Source organism: Nannospalax galili, unplaced genomic scaffold (genome assembly GCF_000622305.1).
Source record: "Nannospalax galili isolate Female #2095 unplaced genomic scaffold, S.galili_v1.0 scaffold31, whole genome shotgun sequence".
Taxonomy (NCBI): domain Eukaryota; kingdom Metazoa; phylum Chordata; class Mammalia; order Rodentia; family Spalacidae; genus Nannospalax; species Nannospalax galili.
The window spans coordinates 2,813,015-2,820,816 of record NW_008332149.1 but is presented as its reverse complement, the minus strand read 5'-3'; the positions used below and the strand labels follow the sequence as shown (position 1 = coordinate 2,820,816).

At 43.5% G+C, this 7,802-nt stretch overlaps 1 long non-coding RNA gene across 1 annotated transcript in view; it reads left to right on the top strand.

The window, feature by feature from the left end:
* The first annotated feature begins 2,819 nt into the window (after nt 1-2,819).
* The window catches only part of LOC115069325, a 12,027-nt gene continuing 7,044 nt past the window's right edge, over nt 2,820-7,802 (top strand). Inside the window, exon 1 of the long non-coding RNA XR_003848593.1 lies at nt 2,820-2,880. This is a non-coding gene — a long non-coding RNA (uncharacterized LOC115069325). The remainder of the gene's footprint in view (nt 2,881-7,802) is intronic.

Below are 7,802 nucleotides of genomic sequence, written 5' to 3'. Positions count from 1 at the left end.
GAGAATGGGGAAGAGGAGGAGGGGGAGGAGGAGGAGGAGGAGGAAGAGGAGGAAGAGGAGAGAAAGGAAGAAAGGAAGGGAGGGAAGGAGGAAGGAAGGAAGAGTGAGCTGCCTTTGGGAGAATTTAATGCATTTTCTCATATCTCTTATATCGACTTATTCTCAAAATTGAATAAAAAGTCAATCTTAAAATGTAGATCTAGAAACTCTAAATTGTTCCATCTTATAAATGATGGACTCTGAGGTACAGGTTGACTGGGAACATCTGCATAGCTCTGTGAACCAGATGGCTTTAGCCTTCTTATGTCCTGGGGATGCACCAAATGATCAACTGGGTAAGGCAGGTAGAGACCAGTTTAAGCAGCTCACAGCTTTAAAGGAACATGTGGTAATATGGAACTGGCTTATTATAGCACAAACAGAGGCCTCTAGCCAGAAATGGGGTACATTGTCTTACTGTGAGATAGGCTTCTGTGGTAATTGCTTGGGGGATTTTTTTATTTTTAGCAATAAGCATTTCTGCATGAATAGAGAACCAGCACTCCTGGACAGACACATCAATAGGAATATAAACTTCCTTGGGAAGCAATTACAATTCATGCCTGTTTAGTCCCATTTCCATAGCACAAAAGAGTACAGGGCAAGGGATTGCAAGTAGATTCTTGAACACTGGACCATTTGGACAAAGACCCTGAAAAATCAGGAGGTGTTCAAGACCTAATTCTTCCTATCAAGAGTTTATTCCAACCATCTCAGCAGACAATCCAGGTTTACTTTTAAGTGAACAGGGATCTTTTGTTTCTCTACGTTCTTTTCATCAAAATTAACAACAGACCTATGTACAAATTTTAAATTACTGAAAGATTACAAATACATCAAAAGCATTGTATTTTCACAATACATGTTTATCCTGTTCTGTGTGAAGCCCGGAAGCGATGCGCCAGCCTGGTGGTTCATGGTGTGAACTCTAACCTCAGTGGGAATCTGCTTCACAGGCCTTGCAGCTGTGTTCCACAGGGCTCTGTGCATTTTAGGATGGTGGGCATTGCTGTGCTCCCCACTTCCACCAGTATCACTGGGGCTATGGGAGAAGGCAGAGGCATTTGATGACAAGGTGTTCATATTACTAAGGACTCTTCCCTTCCTCCTCCTTCCAAAAGCAAAGTGGGGACTGAGCATCAGAGGTCAGAAATGGCTAGATGTAGAGATGCCAAGCACGTAAGCTATCAATCTCATTGTATCCCTCAGCTCTGTGCTCCATTATTGGGGTGGTTAATTCTGCTTAGCTGCTTGGCTGGGCCACATGGTGCCCAGATAGTTGGTCAAACATTATTGTGGATGTATCTAAAAAGTTGTTCTTAGATGGTGTTGACTCTTGAATTGGAAGATCTAGCAAAGTATGTGGTTCTTCCTCTTGAGATTTAATTTCTTCCAGTCCTTTGAAGGCTGGAACAGATGCAAAGGGCCACCCTCCTTCAAGGAAGAGGCTGCCCCCTGCACCCCCTACCCCCTACCTGTTGCCTTGAGCTGGGTCATTGGTCTTTTCCAGTCTTTAGAGTAGACTGACATATCTGCTCCTCTACAAGCTCTTAAAAAAGAATTTAATCAATTTATTTTTATTTTATGTGTCTGAGTGTTTTACCTGCATGTATGTAAGTGCATCCATGTGTTCAATGTGTGTGGAAGCCAGAATAAGGAGTCAGATCCCCTGGAACTGGAATTACAGATGGTTGTTAGCTATCATGCGGGTGCTGGGAACCAAACCCAGGTCCTCTATAACAGCAACCAGTGCTCTTAACCATTGAGCCATCTCTCCAGTCCTTCCTCTTAGGTCTTAAGGTTGTTGACTATAGGAGTGGGACACATTACAGAACCAGGCTTCAGTCGTGTGAATTTATCTTTCTGATTCAGCTTGGGAGCCAGAAAAGCCAGGTCATGAATCATTGAAACAGTCGTGGACACAGCACAGTCTTTAGTCATCATTCCTGTCTACGTCCTGACAACAGTACTTGGACTGCACACAACTCATGGAGCCACCTAGCCAAGGACATAGCGCACAATGAATACGGAACAGTTAGTTGCTAGTCATCCTGTAAAACAGGAAATCTTTAGTTATAAATTTCATTCAACCTTCTGCATCACCAAGACACTAAAGATATCATATAACCCGTTAATAGAAGATGATCATAAAAGGAAGGAAGAAGGGAAATTGTTCTCCACTCCCCCCACCAAAAAATCGTACATTGGAGTCTTTAGAAAGTGGCTGATATGCAACTCACCCTCCTCCCCCATCTTGGGGTCTATGGCAAGCTAGTAAACTTGCTTATTAGAGCCATGCCACAGCAAAATTATCTTAATATGTCTCCAGCCAAAAATAATTTTTAAAAGGAAAAATATCATTCAGAATCATTGTGTACTCCACCCTCTGTCTCTAAACAAAAGAAGGAAGAACACTCACATTGCACTTAAGGGTCTAATCATAACCATCATGAATACAGTCCTGGTGTTAAGATCATGTCTGCTATTTTAAGACCATAATTATTTTTTAATACTACTATCATTTCTCCCCATTAAGTCAGTGAACTAGAGCTTAGCAAAAAAAAGAGTGAAAATACACATCGTTGAAAATTGACTGATGCTAGAAATATGCCTTTAGTCTTAATCTCTGAGACCGAAATGAAAGGGTTGAGAGACCAAGGCGCATAGGAATGACAACTATTAATTTAGTGGTGGTGTGATTTGCATAGCAATGCAGGAAACGTGTTGCTGATTGCTTCTGATTATGTCATTGGCTCTGTCATTACAACCCTAGGGAAGGGCAGAGTGGCTGCATTCTCCACCGGCTGGGCTAACACTTCGGATAGTGGAGCCATCTTCAAGGTAGGGCACTATTCCATCCTCCCAAATTCATAACCCTCAACCAGGTATTTCCCTTTTTGAGAAACTTTTTTTTCCTATAAATATGCATCTAGGGGCCAGTGAGATGGCTCAGTGGGTAAAGACATTTGCTGCCAAATGTGATGACCTGAATTCAACTCCTGAAACTCACATGGAGGAGAGAACTTTCACAAGCTGAACTCTGATGTCCTCATGAGTGTGTGCCCCCCACCCATACACATAATAAATAATGATTGAATTAAAAATATGCATCTGGAATACATGCATTCATTTTGTTTGCCTCATTTCTTCTTTTTAAATTTTATTTATTATTTTTTTATTTTATGTGTATGCATGTATTGCCTGCAGGTAGGTAAGTGCACCTGTGTCATGCAATACCTGCAGAGGTCAGAAGAGGCTGTTGGATCCCCTGGGACTGGAGTTATAGGCAGTTGTTAGCTGCCATGTGAGTGCTGGGATATGAACCTGGGTCTTCTGCAAGAATAACCAGTGTTCTTAACCACTGAGCCATCTCTCCAGCCCCTTGCCTCATTTCTTTAAACATTCACCTATTTCATGAGGTGAGGTGTGAACATAACATGGGGAGGTCTGAGGACAACTAGTGGGAGTCGGTTCTCTCTTTCCACCGTGCAGGATCCAGGGGTCGAATTTGAGTTGCAGCAAGTACCTTTACTTACTGAACTACCTCAACAGCCCAGGCCTGTATGTTTTGAAGACCCCCTTTTTCTAATTCATTGAGTCATGTGTTGAGGGAGTAGCACCAGACACTCAGCACCAGACACTGAGACCCTCAATTTCAGGATTATGCCATGAACAGTACATGAGGAGAAAAGCAGAAATATAGAGGGATGAAAATTCTAGAAGCATTCAATTTTGTTTTGGTTTAATCCAATTTAGAGATTATTAAATAGCTTTTCAACGTTAAATTTTCTAAGTATAAGTATTTTACTCTGAAGTCTAAAAGCCCACCTTCTAATTTCTATCTCCTTCTACTCAATCCCTGTGGCATCTTTCAGATCCCATCTTCTTACTGAATGCAGCCTCAAGCTCCCTGCAGCTGTCCCAGAGGGTTTCAGCGGAACGGGGTCCCTCACTTCTTCCACTGAATTCCTTCCACTGAATTCCTTCACCAGGTCCCTCACCTCCTCTACAGAGTCCCTCACCTTCACTGAGTCCCTCACCTCCCTCACTGACTCCCTCACCTCTCTGTGAGTGTTGTTTCTTGCACACCTCCTGGAATGCTCACTGTTGCTGGTCTCCTTTCTCTTGTCATCTCTTTCTAAATATTTTTATTTGATTTGACAAATGTTTCTAGAAAATAACAAATGGAACAGCAGTACAGAACATGGAGATGGCTGAAATGGGCTCCCTGTCATCACAAAGCCTCCTGGCTGGTTTATACTGGAGTCACATCACACACATCTTCAGTTATTGGCCAGCATTGCAGGTGTGGAGGATGAAGCTGGGTGAGGCAGGGGAGACAAAGGCCCCAGTGACCCCTTAGTGCTGGAGTTGGCATCAGCCTAAAGGGGAGTGGACAGATGATTTTCCATCTGCTACATCCCTTCCCACCCCTCCCTACCGCCTTGCTGTTTCAGTGTGAACATCTCTCATATTTAATTATTTCCCCTTAGGGGCTGGAGAGATGGCTCAGCAGTTATGAGCACTGGTTGTTCTTGCAGAGGACCCAGGTTTGGTTCCCAGCACCCACATGATTGCTCACAACTGTCCATAGCTCTAGTTCTAGGGGATGTGATGCCCTCTCCTGGCCTCTATAGGCATTTTATGCATGTAGTACACATATACACATGAAGGCAAAACATGCATATACAAAAGTGAAAATAAATAACAATTTTATTTTTTACTGAATTTTTGTGATTTTCATATATTCTGATGGTATTTAGATCCTCTCCCTATTTGTACTTCTCCCCACTGCTCCCCACCCAATTTAATGTATATACATATATATATGTGTGTGTGTGTGTGTGTGTGTGTGTGTGTCCTATAGAGTCCAATTTGTGTCTCCAAATGTCCTTCAGTGGAGGTCCATCCACTGGAGCCTGGTTAACCTACCAAGAGTCCCATTCTTGAGAGAGACTGACTATCCCTCTCCCAATAGCCATTGATACCAACAGTTCCTCAGGGAAGGTTGGGATTGCTTACCCAGTGCAAGCTGTCACCATTGCTGTGAGTTCATATGAGTAACAGACCAACTGTGTGGAAAACGATTTCCTTGTGATCATCCACTACCTGTGGATCTTAAAAAAATATTTCTGGACCCTTCTGCAATGATCCCTGAGCCTTGGGAGGCTGAGGTTTGATGCAGTGTCCTATCCAGGTATAAGCACTCTGCAGCCTCTTGTTCTCTGCACATTGGCCAGTTGTGGGCTTCTGTGCTAATCACCGTTTGCTGCATAAAGAAGGTTTTTTGGTGAGAGTTGTGGGATGCATTGATTTATGGGCATAACAACAAGTTACCAGGACTCACTATACTACTATTTAATGGAAAACTAGTATTAGGCTCTGCCCTATGCCATGTGGCATGTCTAGCCTCAGGTGCCTAGGCCTGATATCAGTGTCAGGTATGGGCTCCATCCTACGAAGTGGGCCTTAAACCCAATTAGAGAGTGGTTAGTTACTCCCATAACATTGAGCCACTATTGCACCGGTGGAAGGTCATTGGCTTTTGGAAGATGCTGAGATAGTTCTCATTGAACACCACCTGATTTTCATGAGGACATGGCATGGAAGACCAAGATGGATGCCTTCCTCCTCTATGGTTCCCTGGCTTTCCAGTGAAATCTCCTCTTCTGTGCATTCCCGCCATGATGCCACCCACCACAGGGACTTCATCAGAGTCAAACAGGTGCTGGCATCATGCTTTTTGGACTTTCCACCTCCAAAACTGTGAGCTCAATAAACCTCTTCTCTTTAAAATTTACCAAGCCACGGATATTTTTGTTAGAGCAGCAAAAAACAAGCTAATATACTCTGGAGGGCATGGGCTTTGTCCTTTCCTTCCAGAAAAAAAAATGGACTAACAATTTAGAGGAACCTGGATGTCCCGGCGGACTTTCAGATGAGAGCTGCAATCACAGTGGCCTCAGGACATTGTACGTTGGGTGCATCGTTTTGCATAAGAAGAGCAAGGGATTTGTTGGACACAGAGCCCACAGCCAAGGTCCAAGGCCCCCCTCCCTTCCTCCCTCCTTTTCACAAAGAGCTTCTTTCAATGAGAGAAATCTCACAATCTAACTTTTCTGGAGTGCTTTCTTCACTTGATACAAGGCCAAGACATTTCCCCGGGGAGCCCTGGTCATGTCAGAGGTGGCTCAGAGTTTGGTGAAAAGAGATCTGGGTTTAGTGGCTAGATAGTCATTTTATTACGTTTTCCATTCAGCCAGCCAGGGGCTTATCTTTAACTGCATTTTGCTCCAGCATTGGCCAAGAAACAAGGGAACGTGTGGGCCGCATGCAAATTTCACATAAGCCTGTGCTCCCGAATCCTCCCTGGGATCCTCAGAGGTCTGTTTTTATGTCGGGGGATAAGTAGCCTGTCACATGACCATTACTGTAGCAGTTGTGTGTGTTTGTGACTTGACCCAAGTCAAGTGGTTTTGCTATAGCATCTGAGCCAGTGGGGGAGTGGGCTGAGATAGAGCCCGCCAGAAGAATCTCTGGGGATGTCAGCACCTCAGCACTTTCTCATTTTAACACTTAATCCATAAAAAGGAAACTCCAAGGGTGATTCTGCTACTTGCAGAACTGAAAAAATCAAAATAGACCTCTCTCATATTGTAAAAAATTCTTTCAAATAAAATTCCAAAGATACAATTCGGCCTTGAACTACAACCAAGACTTAAACATGAGCTCAGCAAAACAGCCTGGAGATCAATCAATCATGTATGCTACATGTGTCAGTAAATATGCCAACAATAATAAAAAACTTAGGTGTGGGCTTCAAAAGCCAGTGTTTCTTATATTAAACTCCCCGTAGCACTTTGGAATTGAGTTGAATCCCAACATAAAGCAGTTTGCCTATTTATAGGATTCCTTCAGAAACTCTTCGGCTGGGGTGAAATGTGTCCCATATGTGTGCTAACCCAAATGCGTTTCCGTGAAGCTTGTGTTTTCTTTTAGCGCCATTTTTTAGTTAATGAATGTTTCAAGGGACAGTTTTCCAAGTTCTTCTTACACTTCCCCAGGCCAAGGCTGTGAGGAAATCCTTCACCACCATGTATGAACAAGTGTAGTTCAGATCACAAAGGAAGCAGGAAATCCATTCATGTGCTAGATTCCATCACTCCCAAGCCAAGTAACCCCTGACCTACGCAGGCTCTTCCTAATCTGATATCTAGTTATGACAGCCATAGATCAAGAGAGGGACTGTAAAATGACAGATACTGAAGGACATTAACAAGTACACACAGAGATACATGCACACACAGTCTTAAATGATAGCGCTTTCAAAAAGAATTCTTGTGTGTGTGTGTGTGTGTGTGTGCTACATGTAGCATGCATGCACATGTGTCTGTGTGCATGTAGAGGTCTGAGGACAACCTCAGGTGTCATTCCTTAGGTACTGCCTACCTTGTTTCCTTTGACACAGGGTCTTTCGCTGGCCTGGAACTAGGCTTGTTGGCCGGTGAGTCCCAGGGATATACCCATGTCAGCCTTTCCAGCCATGGGATCACAAACACACACTACCATGTTTGACATTTTTTTCTTTACCATGGGTTATGAGTATCTACCTCACAACAAGCACTCTACCAACTGAACTACCTCCTCAGACCCTTATATCAAGCTTCAGTGATGTGCATATTTACAGAAGATCCTTGTGCTCGATAGCTTGAGTTGTCAACTTGACACACCTGGGTCAAGGGAGCCTCAAATGGGGAAGTACC